Source organism: Bombus flavifrons, chromosome 2, assembly GCF_040668555.2.
Source record: "Bombus flavifrons isolate JBK064 chromosome 2, iyBomFlav1_principal, whole genome shotgun sequence".
Classification (NCBI taxonomy): domain Eukaryota; kingdom Metazoa; phylum Arthropoda; class Insecta; order Hymenoptera; family Apidae; genus Bombus; species Bombus flavifrons.
Genome location: NC_138443.1, coordinates 1100129 through 1123589, shown reverse-complemented (window position 1 = coordinate 1123589; position 23461 = coordinate 1100129). Strand labels below are relative to the sequence as shown.

Below are 23461 nucleotides of genomic sequence, written 5' to 3'. Positions count from 1 at the left end.
TCGAGCGGAGGATCGCCACCTCATTGTCAACCTCGTCAATCGTCTCTCTCCCTGATCTATGATTGATGAAAGCACCAAACTCAAGCACAAAAATGCTGCTTGGTTCTCAGTGCCATTCGCAAAACTGCACTTCACCAATGTGAAAATGTAGTTCGGTGAAATATCGTGAGGTTTTTCCGTTGCACGACATCTCGTTTCATAGAGGAGAATAAATTGTTATCTTATTGTTAGAAAATGTCTGTCAGGGAAATAGATATATTGCAACGATTATCTCTATTGTGTACAATATAAGATTCAACATATAATCACCAAAATTGAGAAAAGTTGATAATTTATGTATTGCAAGGTGTTTTAGAAAGAAGTAAAAATGCTTATATATTAAACTATTGTGTAGATATAAACAAGTAATATATTCTTTTTAAGAATTACGATTCTATGAATTTTAATTTATTTCGGAACATTTAATGAATGGTTTAAAAATATTACGAGTGTTATGTATTAAAACGATTGTTGATAAACTATGATCTGTAGTAAATAGCGTCAAAACTGTTTAATAATTTATGTTCTCGTACAAAATAGCTTGACAAATCTCGCGTACGGGAGTATGAAATTTTCTACTAACTGTAACGGTAGCAAGAGGATTAAGATCTTACTAAAAACTCTCTTATCACGTACTCCTTGCCCTTAAACGTCCATGCTGTTCTATATTGTTAGAATTTAATCTTGAAATTAAGATTAATAAACTGTGGAAGACACAATGTGTGTATTGAAACAATATTATATGATTTTTATTAAACAAAGTTATAGTAAAATACAAGTAAACGTTATGAATGTTGACAGTTGGCTAGTTATTCTCAGACTGACTAAGTGATCCATGGCCCTTGAAAAGATTTTGAATCCCCACTCTCTATACAGTAATGAGTGTGACCTATGTGGATGTCTTTGTGGCGGCACGTGTCACGGAACCTTCCAGCAGCTTCGCGATGCAAAGCGCTATGCCATCAAAGCGCGACACCGACGTGCCGAATGTTCCGTCCATATCCTTATACTTCTTCCGCCGAATTCTCGGAAGAGCATGCACGCGCTAGCAGCCGCGGTACATCTAACGAACGCACGCTAGTGGGGATAGCGCTGGGCAACGAAGGGAATAATCCGATCGATCGATCACCTCATCTGTACGCGATTAATATCGTTGTATTCCAACATATATAAATACATACGTGTTCTTGGATAGGCCATTTCCTAATGTGTTACGATTCAATTAAAAACTCTTTCAGTTTCGCTGTCCTACATTGCGTCCGTGCAGGCAACTAAAGTTTAAACAGGATTTTCCCGGAAAATTTTGAGTAAAGCACGTTATGCGTTTAGAACGTTGTTCTACATGGTATGTATGCTACATATGTAATTTTAGCCAAATTAGTGACCTGGATATGTTCCGTTCTATTTATTAAACTAGGACAGCCTTCGCTTGCTAGATTCTAAGCGGTTATTATATGCTGTAAAGAGAGAAAAATATAATATACAATGATAATATGTATTTCTCTGTTATCTTTTACACAAGAACGAAAATAAGAATTAGATACTGTTTTCTTCTCTCAAACTACTAAGCTACTTTACAGCTTATTTCTTACTTTGAGAAGACCAGTTTAATTTTTTTTTTTATTTTCTACATCTCTTTGTAACCACTGTTTTCCTCTATACATTACATATTCATTTACATTCTTCCACATTTACGTTTTACTTAAAGTAAGTTATTCTCGTTATAGCGCGCTTCTTATTCAGCAACTACCCTCATGTTTTTAATATATTTCGCGTTATATAAAGTCTCTACACAACAACAAAGCAACGCTTTGAAACTTGATACAAAGCATAATTCTAAATAAAATATAATTTCAAGAATTACGCACTCGTAACTATATCCACGAAATATTATCGTAACAAGACTTCTTGTAAAAGTTTTCACAATGGTGAATCAACTCCCGTCATCCTTGCTTTACTCAAGGAAAAGTTTAATACAACATCGTTTAATTTTGACGCAAGTTAACCGCGAAATCAGCTACACGATCGTAAAAGTGAAAACAAATTCTTAATTCACTACGTCCTTATTAACCTCCTAACATTACAGCACAATATACTAGCTATAAAAGTAAATCTTGCATCGCGTACAATACTGAAACCTTCATCTTGTCCTTTTACGATCCGTGGACACTGAAAGAATACAATAAGCCCGGAGAGACTCGTGATTACCCTGAGAGAAATCGACCTAGCGAATCTCCAAAGAGGCAGTAGCCCCGTTGTTCGATAGCAGTTTAACGTCTTCAGAGAGAGAGAGAGAGAGAGAGAGAGAGAGAGGGAGAGAGAGGAAGATCGGAGAAACTGTCGGAAATTCCGGATGTCTGGTATCTAGGAGTGTGGTTCGTAGTTCCGAAAGCGACGTTGAATAAACGTTGAATAAATAATGACTGGCTTTGAGATACACGGCCTTGCCTCGTCCATGCCACCCTGTGATTTATAGTTAACGAGATTTCGATATGTTTAAACGAGCATCGAGATTGCACGGGCCAGATTACAATCCTGTTATGGCTATCCCTAGGAGCCAAGAATTACTTCTACGTTATTGTACACAGGGAAAACTCATCATGATCAAAACGGGGCATTCGTGTACAACGTTGGAGCAGTATCTTAATTAAGTATTAATAATTGGTTTGAAAATGATGGTATTTTCGAAATATTCTATGTTGTGAGTAGGTTAAATTAGTATGCTCGGAAAATTCTATAGTTGGATTTTGATTCTACATTTAGAATGTTGTTTGAAGATTTTGGCCTGATCGTGGATATGTAATTGAAACGTACTTCAGTCGTCAAGACAGATACGGTAGAGTCAGTTGGATCATTGAGATATTTGGGTCAAGCCATTTGGATTAATTCGCCATGTAATTTGTCCATTTCGGCTTTAACAATTTTTTAGGTTGATTCGCGTATGAAAACAGGCTTTCTGACTTAAACAGTTCACTGCGCGTGACGAGTATACGCGTGACGGGTATACGCGTTGTCGTTTATATTTATTTACGCACTCCACGGCCTAACTTCATGAGATTTCTAAAACTAAATTTCGCAGTTAACTGGTTAAAAAGTTTGCAATTTGTAGGAAATATAATGTTTGTAAAACGTGTATTTCAAAGTAAACTCTTGAAATCAGTTGTTTTATATCGGTGAAGATAACAATTGATGAGATTTCCTATGTTTCATCATAATCTGAACCGTTATTTGTATCTCTACACAGGTACAAATTTTAACTATTTTTCTACTCTCGAAGAAATAAAATAAATTAAAAAGAATTCGTACGACAATTCTATAAGGGTCTGTTGGAAAACATGTAATATTTCCCAAGATATTTCAACAAACGAACAAAGTGAAACAAAGTGGAAAGCTTGAAACAATCGAACAACGTCGACAAAGTAGTCTATTTAATGGATCATGAGTATGTTGTAATTGGATTAGTAGTTCCTTCCAAAGGAACCTGTGGTCCACATACGACTCTTTCCTTTGTGCCTTCGTGTCCCAGTCTTATCCGGAGACTGTAAAAGGAAAAAACGAGCTGGCGTTGATGCAGTGAAGTGCTCTTTCTGATTTTCTTTGGTCCAACCCGAACGCCAAGAAACTGTAGGAGTTGTAGTCGCTTTGATGGATCGAAAGGAACACAAGGAAACAACTGTAGAAGCAGAATAACGACTTTCCTAGGTGTTCAGAGAATTTTCACATAAGATATCGTCGCGTTCTACATAGGATGTGGTTGTAAAACAGATTTGTGGGGAAAAGATATAAAAAGCGAATTTTCTGTTTGTTGAAATGCAAACACAATAAGCTAATAAGTACTACATTTAAAAATTTTGAAATTTTATAAATTTGGCATAATTAAGGTTCGAAAAGTGACATAATTTTTAAAGGATCAATGTAGAAAACAAATTCTTCGTTTTTTGAAACGGAAAAATAACAGTGAATAAAATATCGTTTTAAAAATATCGTATATTTTTACAATTAATACTCAATAACTAATATATTAAAATAAATTTTGATAGATTCAAGGTTAAGGAAAATTATGGAAATACATGTTCCTTTGGCGCATTGCGCGCGAGTATATGTTTCGCTCTAATCCTATTTTACAATATGTTTGTTAACTGATAATTCTATTTATCCCTCTTACTGTATACTGTACACCCGTAAAAAGTAAACAAAAGTATTGTAAAAAGTTCCCAGGTTTCTCACTATTTTACATATTTTTAGAAGCGACACATTTGAATGCATAAGTATCGAGACATTTATAAAAAGAGAAGAAAAATCTGAAATTATGGAAATTGTGAAAATCGTTAGTAGTTGTTACCTCATTTCAGTCTTCAAACTATAAAGAATTCATATGTGCATTTATTTCAACATCAGAATAAAAATCTCATCAATCGTACATGGTGAGACACGCATCATGCTCAGGTTGCATTACCCTATCGTTAGTGGAGCGGTCGAGGATATTAATGTGGCATTTTATTTAAATTCGTATATTATGCGCGATAAATTATTCCACATAAAAACATGAATATTTCAAGGGATTTAGATTTGTTTAAAGTTGTTTTTACAAAAAGACGACCTCCCATATTACTTAACGTTTCCCACTCTCGTTTTACAAATTTCAACCCTGCCGCGTTTCAAACCAACTTTATAACCATCTATCCACGTCCAGAATCGTTACTTACGTTTATCATATCTCCGCAACGTCTTCACCATACACAAGGTTCCACCACAAAGGTATCCTTCGCGCCAGTCACATAGAAGAGGATCAAACGTCTCGAGAAGAAGATACTACTACAACATTTACTCTTCCTGGTTTCCGTTTTCGTGACCAAAAGGGAAACGGAATTCGGTAAGGTCTTTTGGTTACGAATCTCAGCTACCACGGCGCGTTTCTGAGCTTCTTCGCGAAAATCATTCTCAAGAAGGAGGAAGTATCCTGCTCCGTGTTGTTAATAAAAGGTACCACTGTTGGAGAATCAGGATCTGACTAACGAGATGAGAAGACTTGCCGGTAAACCTCTCTTCGAGGCATTTTAAAAGATGCAAGCTGTTATTCGTTACAAGGCCGCGAGATTCGCACGTTTGATGATAGCTGTTTGACTATGTGAATTGTGATGCATGCGATTCGATCGGTTTGTGAAAAGCTCGTTTAGAATTAGTCACTTTAATAGGAACTCTAATTTTATATTTATCTGCGTTGAAAAATGTATATGAGTATTTTGGGAAAATATTAAATGTAAATAGCAAAATCAATCCAGAGATATATTAAATCGAAGACATTTCAGAACAGGATTGTATCATGACAGAAAAATATAATGGGAAAATATATGATGAAAATATAATAGAAAAGTATTAAAGTTTGTTTCCGTCTTTTACAAAAATATTTTTTAAAATACGATATATGATAAACATTAAAATTACTATCGATCTCAATGAAGATATAATAGAAAAATCTTAAAGTGTGTCTCTATCTTCTGCTAAAATACGATGTATGATTAACATTTAACTGAAATTAAAACTTGTGCAATTTTTGTTCTTTCAGTTGATAATTTTTTAACGAATCCGTTCCTATTTTCCATACTGTTCACTTAGTTGAGCTATCAAGGTCAAAAGCATTAGAACCCTCCAGTTCTATGGGATTAACGACTCCTTCATTATTGCTGGGTGTTCTCTCAAAACAGCGATATCCTATGCGGTCCTGCTATGAATTTAGAACTCATTTACTATTCCTACGCATATTTTATCAACATTTTGCCAACCTAGAAGACAAATTTGCAAGCTTGAAGCTAGTCGTTAATAACGTTGGAAGTTGATACAACTTTAAATAATAGAACAACAATAACAATTTATACGCATTTTTCATTACCAAATTTGTTATGGTTATACAAGACAATTTAGTAACACTGATAACTTTTAATTTATTAAAGTTTCACTGATTAATGTATGATCGATCGTACAATTTATAAAAAATTAACGAGCGCAGAAATATACAGGACATACGTAATATGCAGAAGTAAATTATTTGTTATAATATTTACTGGGTGATGCAAATCTTTAGTTGGATTTTATTCCTTTAGTTAAGATAATAAAAATTTTCACACTCTTTTTTATAGTCAGATTTTATAGCTGTACATTTATCTTCCATCCGCAATACAAGTGTAAGTGTCTGTATTAATAGACGGTTACCACGTACTTCAAGCGCAGGATCTTCGACGTAAAATCGTGAGGGTACCATCCCTCGCCCGATTATCTCGAGCAAGTTCGCTGTATCTCGGTACGTGTAATTTTAGAACGAGCCAGTGAAAATGTTACCATGACATTAAAGCTGTACGTGGCCATTTATGGGGATACGCTGGACCCCTGGTAAATTTCGACTAACAAAGTTCTCCACCACGCTGAGAATGTTTCGGAACTTTCAACCGACGCGAGCTTCACTAAACTTTCGTTCGTACGAATACATGTGAATACTCGGAGGAAAAAAGAAAACAGAGAAAAAAGTTTGTAGAACACCGTCTATTACTTTCGACCAAGATAAATCGTGAATTACGGAGAAATCTATTGAATACCAGCTACAAATTGTTTGTTATTCGACTAACGTGCGAGAATTCAGAGTTACGGCAAACTTCTCTGATTTACGTTTAAGATTAAAGGTGTCCAAGAAGTATTAGAGTAAGTACGTTTAAGTAAAACGATAGATAAAGTACTTTGAAATATGACAAAATAAACGGAATAAAGCTATTTAGTTTGATAAATAAATGTCTTCGTACTTCCGAGCACTATTATCGTTGTTTAACACGATTTCTACTAAAAGAAAAAACACAAAATTGAATCTTGTATCTCAAAAAGAAGGAGATTCACGAGGAAAATAACCTACTCCTTATTTTTATTGGAAAACTAATATATTTTACTTTGTTTAGCAAACTACGTTATATGTCACATATGACGTAACAGATTTATTTAATTCAGTACCCGACATAATTTACAAGTCTCGTATGACGCAAATAACAGGTTTATAATAAAGTAAGTAGAAAATAAAAGTAGCAAGAAACATTCAATTTGTATTAAATACTAGTAAATGTTCTTATGCTCGTGACCGGCAATGTACTTCGAACGAAAAAATAATTGTCCAGTTTTATATACATAGTAGTAATAGTAATAATAATAGTAGAATTACATAATTTTAAACGTGTCTTCGCTATATGGTTCCTATTTAGATTTCTCAGAATACACGCTTTTGTATGCTATTTCATTAACGTGTAGCTTTATCGCTTTGGTGCGCAATAAAAACTTCCATCCTTGGTAATCCTTCTACCAGAATATAAAGTACAAATACTGCCCTGTTGTAAAGGCAGTGGCAAAGTGTTCCCAATTCTGGAACTTACGATCTCGACATCGATTGGCGACGAGTTCGGATTAGAAGGCGATTGAAGCTTCAAAGCGTAGGGAAAGCTGAATCTTGAACTAGTACGCAGTAACGCCAGAGGAACTAATTTCCGCTTTGAATTTCACCAGGTAGATGTTTGTTGTCATTTTGGTGCCAACGACGTTTTCTATCCAGTAGAACTTTATTACTCCCCAGTCTAAGACACTTTATCAATGGTTTCCAATACTGGAGTCGCAGCTCCAATTCCATTTTCCAATTTGTCCACTTTCACGATCAACGTTAGCCATCGTTTTATTATGTGAAGTCGATATCGAACAGCCATTCTTTCCATTTTATCTTTCTGAGCGTCTTCATCTCTCTTGCGTTATACCGGTCTGTATCTGTGGAATCTAAGTGCCTCTGACGCTTTTTATCAGCGCCACAGCTGTTACCACATGTCAACTGCCATCGCCGAGTGCCGAGTATGTACGCGAGTACGTTCTTATTTCGCCCTAGCTGAACCAATGTGTTGCAACATCGTGAATTCGATGTCGAAAGACACGGCGCCTTCGAGCGTCAAGATATTGTTATGTGGAAATACTGTTCCATATATTCATTTTATGACCATAAGATATAATGATGCAATAATGATAGAGTGTTCGTGTTTAATGGTAAAAGTACACTGCCAGCCACAAGTATTAGGACATTTATTTGTTACAAATTTGAGTCACACAGAAGATAAACTGATGAACTCTGACTAAACATCAAGAACCGTTCAATTTCTGAAAAATTAACCACTGTAATCATGTATTTTGTAAGAGAAATTATGCAAAAAAAACATTATGCAATGCTAATACATTTGGAATTACATTTTACTTTCAGTGTTAATTTTATTATTAATTTAAAATTAACACTACAAATAGAAATGATAATATCCTTTTCTTTGATGAAATTTTACAGAGAGGAGGTTCCTAAGAAATTTTGAACTGATCTTTAAAAAGATTTATGTAGTAATGAAGTGTAGAGCGAGACCAAATGTTTGATAAGCGGCGTATACTGTACTTGAAATAGTAGATTCATAAACTAACTAGAAAATAAAAGCAATGGTAAACGTTGAATTTGTATCAAATGGCATATTTTGTCCAGACACATATTTGGAATCTGCAACTTGAATATAGATATATTGCTGATAATCCGGATAATAGTGGAAAATATGTATTTATTCGTTGGAAAGATTTTTTTATGTATTTATTTTATCTTCTCATAATGCCGATTTAGGTTGCAGTATATCATTGCGAGTCGTGTGAATATTCAAAGCCACATATTTATTTATACTGTGTTATTATGTATTATTGTATTATTATTTTATACCCTTATGATTGAGTATTATCACATATATATATATATATAACAAGAAAAGTTTATCCGAAAAGATATCTATTCTTTTCTATGTTACACAGACTTCTATTGTATCCTCACACGTTAAAGATATACTAACCCTGCACGAGTGTAACAGATGTTTATGACGTCAAGACTGTTTTAGTACTGTCTTATATCATTGTTGGCTGTTAAGAGTAACATCATATTTCTACTTTCTATTACTATACCCTTGTATGTTTGAGATATTGATTTGTTTATTTCTTTAGTAGAGTGCATTAATAACAAGCACAACTTTTCTTTGCTCAATATTACAATTATTTGCCCATCGTTATTCAATATTTTAATATTTAATGTTAGTCAAGGAATGAAAACAAGAATTTAAATTATTTGCTATAATTATTAATTAACAATAAACAACTTGATATAACGATATAGCAGACAGTACGTCAACATTAAAAATTCTCCTTAAAAAAATCCAACTTTAAGATCTAAAATCTCCAATAATTACGTTATTATACTACACAAGTTATCTGATTATTCCATTGAATGTAAAACTGTAAAATTGTGATGAAATTTATAATTTGCAACCTATGGCTTGTCAATTGTTTCCTCTTCATCGAAAAATATATTCAATTTCAATTGTGTACAAGATAAGCGAATCCTCATTTATAAGATTACGAAATCCCTTTCAATATATCAAAAGTTCATTCATCAATCGCACGCGCGACGCTCGAATTTGTCATAATTTTATCCACACATCAAAGAATCTTTCTATTATGATAATGCCTGGCGTTAAAAGTAACCCCAGCAATCCATCAAGCTCGATCCCCAGCTGCCGTCGCGCGCAACGGGACTCTCGAACAGAGGCATATCTCGGAAGTTCCTGTCGGAAATCTCGAGCCTACCAAAGTGGTTCCCGAGGGCGAAAAACGGCGTCGATCGTTTTCCATGTATCAATCAACGATTCACCGCAGCCGAATATTCCTATCTGACAAGCGAGACGATTTGTGTTATTCATTTTTCAGTTAAAGAAAATGCTTGTTATTCGATCGAAGAAAGTAAAATTTCTTTTAGATTTGAAACTTTCGTAACGTTTACCAGATAACATATTTGGAAGAATATTAAAATTTATTTGAGATTTTAAGCTTTCAGGATGTTTATTGCATGGTACATCTGTCGCTCTGTTTCGTAAAATTGTATCAGCAATTAACACTTAAGCTCAATGTACTATAAAAAAGGTCATAAATGGCGTAAATTCGAAGAACTTGGGAACTTTTAATTTCTGGACGAAACAACTCGTAATCGGGGGAAATGAAAATGAGACTCGAAAATGGGAAAGCGACTTTCGCTTCGAGTTCGATAATTTCACCGTCACCTGGTAATAATTACCATTACCCTATATATTTTATTTTCGAAATTCAGAGAATCTAGAGCTACTTTTCTGCACCAGCAAATACTTGGAAGATAAATGGGAGGGAAAAATGGGAATTGGGTGGATGCACCGTGAGATAAATGATATCTACTCACCGTAGTGCATTTACGAGTGGAAAGATTAAGAAAACCATTAGACTCGCTTGTGTCTTTGGTCGTAAAATTAGTGGTACAGTTAATTGTGTACTAGTAGGTATTGTTTTAATTATGTACATCGTGAGAACGAAGAGAAAATGTAGGTAAATACTGTCTGCGTGCCCGTGTATACGTATAATTACACTTGTTATACTTTTTTTAATTAAATAAACCGTAACCATTAACGTGAAAATAAATGAAACACATGTTTACAGTGAAAATATAAAATTGTACAACCAATCCGTATTTTACTTTGGATTTATGTGGTTGAAACGAAGCTATTATTAATAATGTTGTTCGACAGATTACATAATTTCCCACATAGAATCTCACGTTTTAGAATTTGATTGAGCAAAGGAGAATTAAAAATATTTTGTAATTGCATATCGCAATATAGCATGACCTTTATGGTATTTCAACAAAATACAAATTGAGCTTTAAGAAAAGATTTCTCATTTGATACCTATCCATTTTTAGCAAATTTTCTATTATTCGCTATTTTTAATCAATATTCCTTATGGCCATATAAATATCATTCAACCTCGACATTTCCTCACATTTCACATTTCCTCATTTTAAGTAAGCTCTTTTTTGTCGAAAATGCTTACATTTATACACCTTTATCGAACATTATAAATTCGATTTCTTATTTGTATAACCACAAGAAATTATTCCTTCTTTTTCACAAGAATATCCATCCAACTAATGTTGCAAACTTTTCACAATGAGATTCTAAGAAATTTTTCGAAAGATTCTTTTAGTTCTCATCCATCAACGCGTTAACCACGCTTCAACTCTCTTCGCAAGATAGTTTCACGTTTTGAACTTACAAAAGAGATTGTACTTTTTATACAAAACTAGACGTGATCTTTTACAAGACAAATTCACAAATGTTAAAAAAAAAATCGGATATCAAGAAACAAAGACACAACTTTCAAAGACAACTATGATTTTGTCTCAATCAAAGTTAATATTGGCATACCTAATTCTTCTTAATGAAGTGTTCCAAATAATATCATTTAGACCCTGCTTGGAATTTAAATTAAATAGATAAATTATATTTTTGTATAGCTGTTTGTCGTTTATTTATCATTATAGTGATCGAAACAAGGAGATCATTTTATGTGTAAATGATGCTGTTAAAAATCGCAAAATGAAATTACCTTGCAATTATTCTTCTGGAAGGATAATAGACATGTCTAAGTATCTAATTTCACAAATTTTAAATAATTGCAAAAATAAAAAATCTGACTACATTTTGGTGTATCTAATAATTCCAATATTAAACGTAACGCGTATCACCGTGTGAACAATGGTCACCTGCCCGTGGAATAGGATCTCGCAGTTACTTCGAGCATTTCTAATTAACTGAGATTAAGAGACTTTTAATGCATTCCCTTGGAAACAAGATTAACTTCGAATTATGCGCTTCCAGCGCTGCACAATTTCCCCCGTCAATTTAGCCCCGTCGCCTCGTAATTTGTAAAACTAAGTGCCTTTTAAAGCTGGACACCCATTATGCCATCAGCATTTGAAACTGGATGCCTCTAGGCGAAGAAGTATCGCCGCGTTCGCCGAAATTAATGTTCACGTGGAAATTAATGTGGCCGAGTATCTTTCTAGAAACTAGCAAGGTCCTCTGATAGTACCGAACTGTTGGGATGTCTGTCACTTTAATCCTGCGTTTGTCTTCCTTATCCGCTTGTTGTTGTTCTCTTAATGCAATCTTACATCTAACGCGTGTATTTTAAACTCGCACGTGCGTTTTAATACTACGTTCATCGAGATGAGCTGAGAATGAATTGGAATTTTAATTACGTCTAACAGCTTATAGAGCTGTATTACAACTTTTGCCGAACGTTATGAAACATAAAATGCGAGAATGGAAAATCATTTCGTCCGTAATTGCAAAACGTTTAATCGATCTGTGATAACTTCGGGCATTGTTTTGTCGGATATATGTGGAAGAATTATTCATTTCAGAAATACTAAGGAGAATTGTACATATTTATCGGAATTTCAGAAGTAAATAATAGCTACAAGGAAGCTATATGATACTTCGAATTTTTATACATTTTTATGTCAAGTTACAAAGAAGACTGGAATTTTTTAGCTCCTAGATAGTTCTCTCGTTAGATGTTGAGACAGCGAATGCCAGACGAAAGAATGTAGTTTGCATGCATAAAATGATTAGCCGAAGAATCTGAGAAATTATTATATTGGTGTGACTGGTCAATGTAGCTAACATACGTGTAACAACGCGCAACGCTGTAGAATCTAATTTATCGAAAAGGTGGAAAATAACAAAAAAATGAAGTATTATACTAAATACTTGCGAGCTACGTATGTCGATGAAAATTGTTATGACAGAAAATCATCATTAATTAAAAGAATATTAATTTCACCTCTTTACCATATTATACGTTAACATGATGACTTCAAAGAATCGGATCACTAGCATTAGAACTACGTTTTCTCTTGTTTCATCTTATTCCTAGATAAGAATTAAAACTGTATAAAAAACGTCTAATAATAATAAAGACTGTACATGTACGTCTATGGTTTATCGATATGTTATTATCTTCCAAAGATTATTCATTGATTATTTAATCAATTAATTAATTACACTTATTACCTATACATAAAAGTAAATAATTTAAATAATTAACTAATAATAAACTAACTAATTGAATTCGTATCTCTCAATTATTTGTCCGAATTAATTTCGTGAAACTACTAATCCCATCTATTCCCGCAATATTTTAGATAGCATTGGAGTTCACTTTATCTTCCCTCGATAAATTTGATACTATTACCAAACTACAATAGAAGTCTCGTTTCCTTCTATGTTGTAGTATGTCGGGTGTAGTTTATATATTCCAGAAGTCTACTGTATGAAGTTCCATCACGAGGTATAACAAAAAACCTTGTTGGTCAAGCAATTTAACGAGCGACCGTATAATTCACAATCTAGCAATACCTAAGTACTCGTATTCGCATTCTTCTTTTAGCTTCTATTAGCCAGCTCAATTTTCTTAAGAACTTTTTTCTAGATTCATTTCACTGTTCGAACTTTCCGAATTATGTCGTATCTCAATACAGTGCTAATTTTCGAAAAGTACAATGTGTTTGTAAAGTATTTCTCTCTCTCTCTCTCTCTCTCTCTCCCCTCTCTCTCTCTCTCTCTCCTCTCTCTCTCTCTCTCTCTCTGTATGTATGAAATTGATGATTTCATTTTTTTTAAATAACACGATAAAGAAACTGGGTTGTTTCAGAAAAATAACAAATAGTTTCGCGACTAGATTAATAAACTGCTGGGCATCGTACCACTTCCCGTAAATATTAATGCCTCCGTTTACTTTTTAGAACGTGCAACGTGGAAAAATTCACTGCGATTTTACTGAAATACGAGTTTCAAGCGTGCCAAGCTAATACCACCGGATATCCTATCACAGTCAAGAGTTCTTCCTGCTCAAAAGTGATCCTGTATCAATTTTTTATACTGTACAGGATACCGAGCACAATTTCTACTTGAAAACTTCAACAATGTTTGCGTTAGACGATCCCATTAATGCATTTACCCATAAACTTTTTATACGTATAATCTCGATCATTAAACTTCAACAATGATTTGTATTTTTTACGTTCTTTATATGACCTAGCACTTCTGTAAGGTTATTAAAACGACGACAGAAATATAGTAAAATATATTAGTATTCCAGAATCTCAACGTTGCAAAATTTTTTAATTCTTACTTGATTTTGTTACGGAATTATAATAAAATAAGTAAAGAAATTAATAGTGTCAGCGATTTAAAAAAATAATATGTAAACACACAGGAAATTCATAAAGAAAACTTGAACATCTTTATTCTTGTTCAATACTGGACATCTAAATAATTCTAAAAATCTTATTGCTCCAAATGTACACTGCACATATTCAGCACGAAAATAGTTAACACCTAAAAAACTAATACTTGTTAATGGAATATTTAAAAATATGCAAAGTTAATATTACTTACCTGTACTTTGAGTTATTTTCGATTTTTCTCATTGAAGAAATTCCTTAAATTTAAACAATTATTATTAATATGTTTTCTCGTTTCCATGGAATACGAAAATCTTTCTTTTACAACATTAATAGTTCTCCCACTTCCTGAAAGAAGGACGAGATCGGGATATAAAAATTCGACGACTGTATTTAAGACAGAATTAATTAAAACATCCTCGCTTTCCATCTGAATTACTTCTCAGTTTAAACTGTCGTCCTGCAAAATTTCCTCCATAATTCAGCAATCACAACTATAGAGGCCTCAAAATGAACGTTAATTAAATGTCAAGCACTGTTTGGTTATCGATGGACGGAGCAAATACGATAAACAGTAATCAGTGGTAGATTAATCTGCACGATTGGTCGGATTGAGCGACGTTTTTCACCGGCGAACCTACTAAACGCGTTCTTTTCCACGCTTGGCTATCCTCCAAAGATCGCCGCGCGTCCCTGGCCATCGGTGAACCTTAAACCACCGTTTATTTCACAAATGTCCGCGACCCGGCCAAATAAATCGGCACGGAAATCGTGTAATCGAGGCGGACGTCATAATAACGAACCATTATGCCGAATCTGTTTTCTATTATATTAATACCGAATATTTACTTAATTCGCCGTTTATTATTGTTAGTTTCTGGTTATTTTATTATAAGTCCTCACTATAAGTTCTCACTATATGTACCTTGTAATAGAACATTATATGAAACAAAATTTTCAAGAATTTTCAATAAATGTAACAAGTATATGCATGCTGATGCTTATGGCCGACAGTGTGGATAATGAAAATTCAATCAACGACGAATATAATAATGCATCGTCGAATTTGTATTAAAAATATATATTCACAAAAGCAAAAACTGTGGCAGTGATGCAATTTTATACACATTAACACGTTACTTTCAATTTGTCAAAAACCTTCATGTATATCTTTCAAAACGAGACAGCTGTCGTCTAGACCAACATATCTTCGTAACGTCTAAAAATTTTTATCATTTGCCATGGAATACGTGTGAACGATTTAATCTTCCATTAATTTGGAGCACTTAATCGACATTGTTATCGCGAGCCATCTCTAGAAAGCAATTACGTCGGTTCGCCAGACCGACGAGAATTTACAGCCGTTCGAACTTTACCATCGATTCTTGTCCAAAGGATCGAACGAACCCCGGTTAACCCGGTTAATATCGCGCGATTCACTCCAGTCACTCATCCTACAGCTCTTGTAATTTCGTCTGTTGTAATATCAATTAAGCGTCTCGTAACTTTGTTGGATTAAACTCGCTCCCCTTCGTGCGTGATGAAGAAACCTCAATGCTCAGCACGACGAATGTTTAAACGACGATAATTCGAGGTGACAGACAAAAGTATTAGATTGACTCTAGTCGTTTGCCTTCCAAACATCCATACATTGTTTCTCGAAGGAACTTGAATTTATAAAATTAATAAAAATTATAGCTAGGCTGCGTAAATATTTTTATGAACCTTAATTAAATACAAATCTAAATAGAAATTTCCTTTTAAGGCGATATATATTCCTTAAGAAGAATAACCATACGTAGCATAGAATATCTGATATTAAATGATGCCACAACTAGAAGAAGAAAACGATACATTTAAGTGAAATGTAGCTAAGAAATTTATTTCACTTTTTAGATGTTGCAAGAAGTGTTATACGAGATTTTCTAACCACTATATAGAACAATAGTAAGTAACATGGAACACATAATTTTAAATGATATCAGAAGTAGAAGAGCAACACGATATTCTATTTAAATAGAATTCGGATAGACATCTATTTCAATCTTTAGACATTGTAAGGAATACTGTAATTTTTTGATATTTTGTATATCTCTGTTTGCATATTTGAATTTTCTATATATAAATATCTGTGATGAAGGTACAACTGCTCTTCAGTAGCATCATTACAACGAAATTGCTGCTGTGAAGAATGCTTTTCGTGTTGTTGTCGTTGATATAGTGAGGCAACCATACAGGTATGCTATTCTAGTTCTCGCCAATTATACGTTGTGTCAGAATATTTTATGGATACAAATAAGGAAAGAAGATTCTATGAAAATATTAAACTTTATGAAGAAATTATACACGAAATACGAAAGCAATGCAAACGAATGAAAAATTGGTCTAAAAGAACTAGATCCAAAATCTGAAGATCTAAAGATCCAGAAGCTCGGTACAATAATCTTTATGTATACAGATCTGGTTTATATAGATCTTGTTTATAATCAAAGATTATTATGAACCATTATTTAAAAAATTTAATAAACAAAATCACATTATTTAATCATAGGAAAATAGAGAAGAAACAAACTTCATGAACATCTAATAAAAGAAAGTTTGTTTATCAATACATATTACATATTATATACGTGAATGAATAGAATTGCGTAAATCAAATTTTCATTGCTCGCTTAGCAAGTAATTACATTTTAAATTAAACAAAATCTACATATTCAAACGATCTTCTCGCCCTAATTGTAATTTTACTTCCTAAACTGACTGCTATTCACGGAACACTACACGAAAGGAGTAATATATTTTCAGTGTAGAGAGGTGCGACAGCCTTGCAGTGATTTTAATTCAGTCGGTTTAGCGAAACGTTTGTAATGCAACCATGGCTGCAGCTGTGGCCTACCTGTTGAAGCGATAAAATGGAAAACGTTTGAGAGGCGATCAAACCAGCCGGATTTCACGCTGCGGTATATAGCAATGCAAACCAAAAAGAATTTTTAGATTCCTCTATGAACACGTGCACGGACAAAGAGGCAAATTTTAATCAGCGCGCACCATTTGCGCGATACTTACAATAGCTGACCCAAGGTCAAAAATTGGAATCCCTTTTTCACAGCTGAAAAACTTTCCTTTCCTTTTTTTGTACACTCGAACGAAGTGACTTTGAGTTACGTTTCAGGTACGTATTTATTGGATGTAAAAATTGCTAGATGAGACGAGACATGAAGCGATAAATTTTTGCTACGAATAAGAATGAGAAAAGAAATTGAGGATTTGGGAAAGAATTATTTATTTGAAGAATTAGAATAAGGAAAATATTTTGAAAAGTAAGTAAGAAATATTTAGTAGAGAATTAATGGAGATAGGATTTTTAAAGAATTAAGGAGGAAATATTTATGGAAGAAGAGAATAAAGGATTAATCCCTTGAGAAAATCGATGATAAAGAATACAGAAAAGAATTAAAGGAGAAATAATTAGAAATGCAAATATTCAAATAAAGTTTGTTCTCTTTGCGATATAAATATACCTCAGAAAGAAGTTTAATGTTTAGAAATAATTATCCTCCCTTATTTTAGTCAAGAACATGAAATAATGTAAGAATAAGCACATCTTTAAAACGCTGAATTAATTATTAATTTAAATGTTGGATTAGTTATTCATTTGAATTACACAAGATTCAGTATTATCACAAAAATGGATAAAACGTCTTACTTTTGGAGAAGATAAATAAAATTTTCCATTATATCCTTGTCGAAAGAAAAATCTGGATAAAAATTTTCCCGATATAATAAAATTCGTATCTCTAGGCACAGCGATTATAGTCATGATAAGATCAGAGATTTAATGCATTACTGTTTTAATTCCAATATTGAAAAAGATTTTTATAAGACATTATTATGGTAGAACACGAAATAATACATATTTTTGGGTAGTTGTTTTTTTCTCAATCAATCAGTTTTCAGTTTCTTGTGTAAAAGTTATAAAGGCTAACGCGACATAAAATAATAATAACAAAATTTATTCGAATACATATTCGACAAATTATTTGTTATATCAAGATATCAGGAAATTTTTCTTCTGTTTTCTTTCTCCTGATACTACATAATATAGACATTTCTAGATATAGTTTATCTATCATTTATCTTTGTTACATCTAAATCTACGATTTAAAAATATTTTCATCTATTTATAGCAAATTAATCCATTACATGATCAACCTGTAATATTGAAGAACTTCAATCTTAACTAAGTCTAATCGATTTATTAATGAACAATCGTGACCAAATAAAATTAGAAACAGACACACTCATATTAAACAAATATTCCATAGAAGAAATTTCTCAAGATAAAGAAATGCGAAAATGAATTGCTATTATTGCGTCTTATACGGTTCCAAAATAATAAAAATGGCAAAAAGATTGTACGAAAAATACGATAGATTGGAAAGATTACAATGTTGAATTTAGAACATGTTACCATTATATTCCCATTAAATATATTACTTCAAAATATATCATATATGTATGATTTTTCAAATTTTATTGTTTACGCAAAGAGTTGACATTATTACAAAACTTAATTAAAAGGTCTGCTTAAACCTAGATCTGTAATATAGGAAAAAGTCGCTGAAAAAGAATGTGCCATTAATTTAAAAAAACACAAAGGAATGACACTCACCTTTTTTAGAAATTAAAAGTTTCCCATGAATAATTATACTTGTCGGCGAAAATAATAGCTTTTATTATCTTTGATTAATGACTGAAAATGACTATGGCATGCCCATTAATCTAATTTCAGTATTAAAACATCAAGTGCTGATAAATAAATCCCTAGAATATCGTTCTTCTCGTCGAGTCTTCAGTATCCGATACTTAATTAACTCTGTCTTGGTTGTAACCGCGATCAATACCGCGTTAGATTCAACAATTACTTCAACCCTACTGAATCAACTCCCAGACACTCTATCGTTTACCCTAATACATTGAAATGTAATACTCGCGGGATCGATCAACGCATGTATAATACTGTATATACATACGTCGATGATCGTGGGACCTCGAGAACATGCAGACATCCGGATAGAACGAGCTCGATCGACTGTTATCGAGACACTGCACTCCTCCGGCAGCATGGAGAACGAAACAAAGCAACGCTTCGTGCAACCATAAATTCCAGTTAACCAGACTCTCTGGCCTGTTCCGTTGTGAGATCAAGTGCAAGAAAGGGAAACATCGATGCCCCTCGAAGACACCTAGTTCTCCCCTACATCGGTCGCAAAGGATCGACCTTGCGCTCCTCCTTCATACAGATCAAACACCGACATCAAAGAGCGACTCGTGATCGCGAAAGCTGACCATTCTCAAAGGAAAAGGCAGACCGTTCAGCCCTTGCGCTCGACGAATAAATCAAAATTCACTCGCCATGAGGACTTGGGACGTGGAGGACTTTCTTACAGTTTAAACACGGATTGACATCTCCGTTCGCGATACGACGCTCGGTTAGGTACAGCATTATTTAACTCCTTCAAGTAGATGAAACTCTTTTAAGCAAAAGCCAAGGAACGTTTTATCTTAATGGCATTAAAGAGAGCTGATAATTCTAGCTTTTTTTTTATGATTTGTATGTTTCAGTTTCAATCGAAAGAGAAAATAATATTTTAAGCAGGAATTCACGTATATATCAACAATGATTCTTTTATGTTTTCCTCAAATATAAATTTTTTAGCAAATTCAAATTCGATTGAAAATGGCCCGAAATGATCCTGGGGACGCGGAAGAGATATAATCATGAAATAGAAATGAGAAAAGAATTATATTGCAGATCTTGGAGGAGTTAAGAGTTTCCGATTATTTAGGCTGTTTGCGCATTATTCATTGATTTTCATTGTTCTTACTGAAACTTTAGAATATTGAAGAAATTGATGCGTCTTGAACATTATCAACTAGAAATGTCATGTTTCTTGTAGAAGATCATCAACTTTAACAGTACGTTTAAAATTTTAAATATATCTAATATTCCTATTTAATAGCTTTAATCGTAAATATGGAATTGCACGCAATTGAGTGATCAGAGTTTGTAATAACGAACGAATGTAAAAAACTTGAACAGTGATAAAATCTACACGCAACTAATTTTCCACACTTTCTCTTGAACAACTTTAAAGTAACAACCCGTGAGTGCGGCTAAGAGCTGTTTGTAATAACGAACGAGTGTACAAGCCTGAATAATTCAAAATCCACACACAACTAATTTTTGACGTTTTCTTACGAACAACTTTCAAACAACCAACCTGTGAGAGCGGTTGAGCTACCGCTCGATCGTCACCAATCTTCGTCGACGGCTCCGTGGTTCTCGCCAATGATTAGCAAGTAACAAAATCTAGGATCGAGTACTGTATTATCTGTACAAAACACCGGCTCGTGATCCTGTCACAGGCCAAAGTCCTGTCCTCGCATTAATGTCAAGAGGTTGAATCTTCAACGCGGATAATTCTCGTGGGACTCTGATGACGACGTTTGGTCGCCTCATGGTGAACATGATCCAGCCGCGGATAGAAATTCCCGTTGGGATGGTAGTGATTTGAATTCATTGTGTGTCTAACGCGGGATGTGCGACACCAAACGATAATTCGTGCATAGATTGAAGACTAACGTCTTTTAAAACAGTGTAAGTACCCGTTTCTCTGGAGTTTCATTACGAAATTGCACTTATTTGTCGACTCGCTTCAAAAAATTTGTTATATTTCCTTTGCTGTCATAAAGATTTTTGGATATTCATTTGCTCCAAATTTTAACATTGCTCAATCAATTTTGCCTTATTGGTCGCATTTCAAAATTCAGCATTCTATTAAAAATTTTCATTTCATAGTTTCAATCGGTCAGACAACTCGAGTCTCTTAGACGATCCTGACATATCTACGAAACAACAAAACATTCACTGACGCAAAGAAATATATAATGGACGTTCCTGTTTCTCGAATCTTGTCCAGGGAGTAATAAAAAGACTTTGGACCGCTGGTTCGCTTTATCAGTTCCTTCTTATCGTCCAATCTGGCGTTCAATAGCGACAAAGATACTCTTTGATACAGTTTCGAGGTGTGATAAGGATTTTAAATTTCTAGTTAGTTAGTTGAGCAATAAGAATCTCGATCGAGCAAGTTGATTCGTGAGATCCAATTACCGTGACCTCACGATAATTTCCTTCTTTCGATCAAGCCTTCGGTTGCTGCAGACGTTTCTAGACGTTTCGCGAGCGTGTCTTTAAGCGATTGCTCTTCCAACCGATCGACCGGTACAGCTTATTATAGCTTTGTTCGTTAAGCCCAATCGTCTTTGCAATTATTTTCTTCGAACTTCTTTCACGCTCGCTGGAACGAACAATTTGTTAGAAGAAACGTCGAACAGTCATTACGACGTGCTTCGAGTGACTCGGTTAAGTGACTCTTAGTACTTCCGGCTGTTCTCAGATACATCAGAGGTATTCGTGTTAAAGCTAGCAGAAGCGAATGGAATTAACGGGTACAAAGACCGACTAAATCCTGCGAGTCCTTTCGCATTGTGTCTCCGCGTATGTGGATGCTGTTGCCAAATGGAGCAATTGTAAACGCTTCTATTAAATTTCGTGTAGCGTCCCGCGTTGCTTCGCATATGAAGGTCGGTGATAATTCGTTTAACACCATTTTCGCTCCTGATGTAACGTATGCTTTTGAATTATTTTTCCGTATTCGTGGTTGATGGGTTCAATGGGAAAATATGTACTATTCACGTTTTAATTATTCCTTTAACTTCCCATGTGTGTAATGTAGGTTTCGTTACAGAATTAATAATTCGTATGCTAAATTTCTCAATTTTTCAAGCTTTATGTAAATTTTCCTTATAGAAGCTTGTCCGATTTTCTCATTTAAAAGTTTTGTTATTATACATCTCAATTCTCATATCAGTCATTGTTTTCATATGAACGTTGATTTTAACGATAGGTATTTACTAAGAACTGTATTATTTCCTTTCGAAGGATAGATGCAGATATTTAATGAGAGATACTGTTTCCCTTTAGAAATACGTGTTTCTTTAAAATTAATATATATCTACTTTCAATAGAAACCTAACGAATACCGTGAAACTGGGCGGAACTTCGATGTTTGCGTACAGTTCCACGACACTTTCGACAGTCACTTTTGTTTCTCTTCAAGCGCACGACATTCGTACTCCGCGACTTGCATATTTCGCTATGGAATTCAGTTCCACTTGAAATCTCGTGTTAATATTGCAAAATATATTCAAAAGTTTCCACATAATTTTCCGTAGAATTAATCCACGATTATTTAGTTTCGAGTCGTTATAAAATTTCCCAGGGAGAATTATTACAGAAATATTAAACTTCTATATACGATCCTCGAAAAGTTTGCACACAATATTTAATGCAGTATACACGTCATTGTATTGATATTTTCCAAAGTTCGATACTCATTTAGAACTCCGAACAAACTCTATCAACACTGTTACACTTTTTCACTGATTCTTCCTTCGAAACTCTCGTTTCATACACAAAGGACCGCTATCGAAAGCACCTGATCTGCAGGTCACGGGTCGAAACACTTCCTTCGCCTTTTCAGCCTCGAGAGAACTTCACCACCAAACTATACCACTATTCTCTGGAAATCAGTCACGTGTCTTGGCTCCCAATTACCGTCCTCTTGAACCGTGCCATAGAATTCCGCCTTTCAAAGTGTGCTCGTAGAATTCCATCCTCATCCCGTTGAGATGCACGTAAGCCAGGAGAGATTCCTCTTGATTGGAAAATGTAAACGCCCCCTCAGACCACACTCGCAACACCAAAGAACTTGACTGACTAAACAGAATGCTTGTAAACAAGCTCTCTGATACAAACTACCCTTATAAAACGGAGACACGGATTGAGAACGAAGAAGATGACAAAATCGATTAAAGGTCATTGATCGCTCGTCTTTTTTCAATTTCGACCACTTTTTTTACGCGAATGAATTCTATTTACGATAGCACGATACGCGGCATCGAAATTAAACTAGCGATACAGGACAGTATTGCAACACGATCGTAAAAGCACGATTTGCAGGCTAAGTCACGTGGAGAACAGACTAGTTGGTCCCAATGTTCGAAACGCATCGATTGTCCGCGACGACGTCGACGGTAACGGCGGCAGGACGGCTGTAAGTGGAGGCAAGAAGTCGTTGTAGGCGACGCCAGCACTTTTGGACCACGCAGACACGACGGCGAAGGCCAGACTGCACCACCCTGCCGCTCTCTCGGAAT

General features: G+C 34.4%; 2 protein-coding genes across 7 annotated transcripts in view; one reads left to right on the top strand and one right to left on the bottom strand.

The window, feature by feature from the left end:
• Fkbp59 (FK506-binding protein 59kD) overlaps window positions 1-23461 on the top strand; it is a 172689-nt gene that overhangs the window by 10394 nt on the left and 138834 nt on the right. The gene's annotated exons all lie outside the window — the stretch shown is intronic.
• The window catches only part of LOC138186730 (uncharacterized), a 205949-nt gene that overhangs the window by 111552 nt on the left and 70936 nt on the right, over window positions 1-23461 (bottom strand). The window contains exon 1 of one of the 6 annotated variants that reach the window (XM_069126902.1): window positions 20464-20810. The exons of the other annotated variants lie outside the window; for them this stretch is intronic. The gene's annotated coding sequence lies outside the window, so the exon portion shown is untranslated. Of the gene's footprint in view, window positions 1-20463; window positions 20811-23461 lie in introns of those variants that run through there. 6 annotated transcript variants of the gene reach the window in all.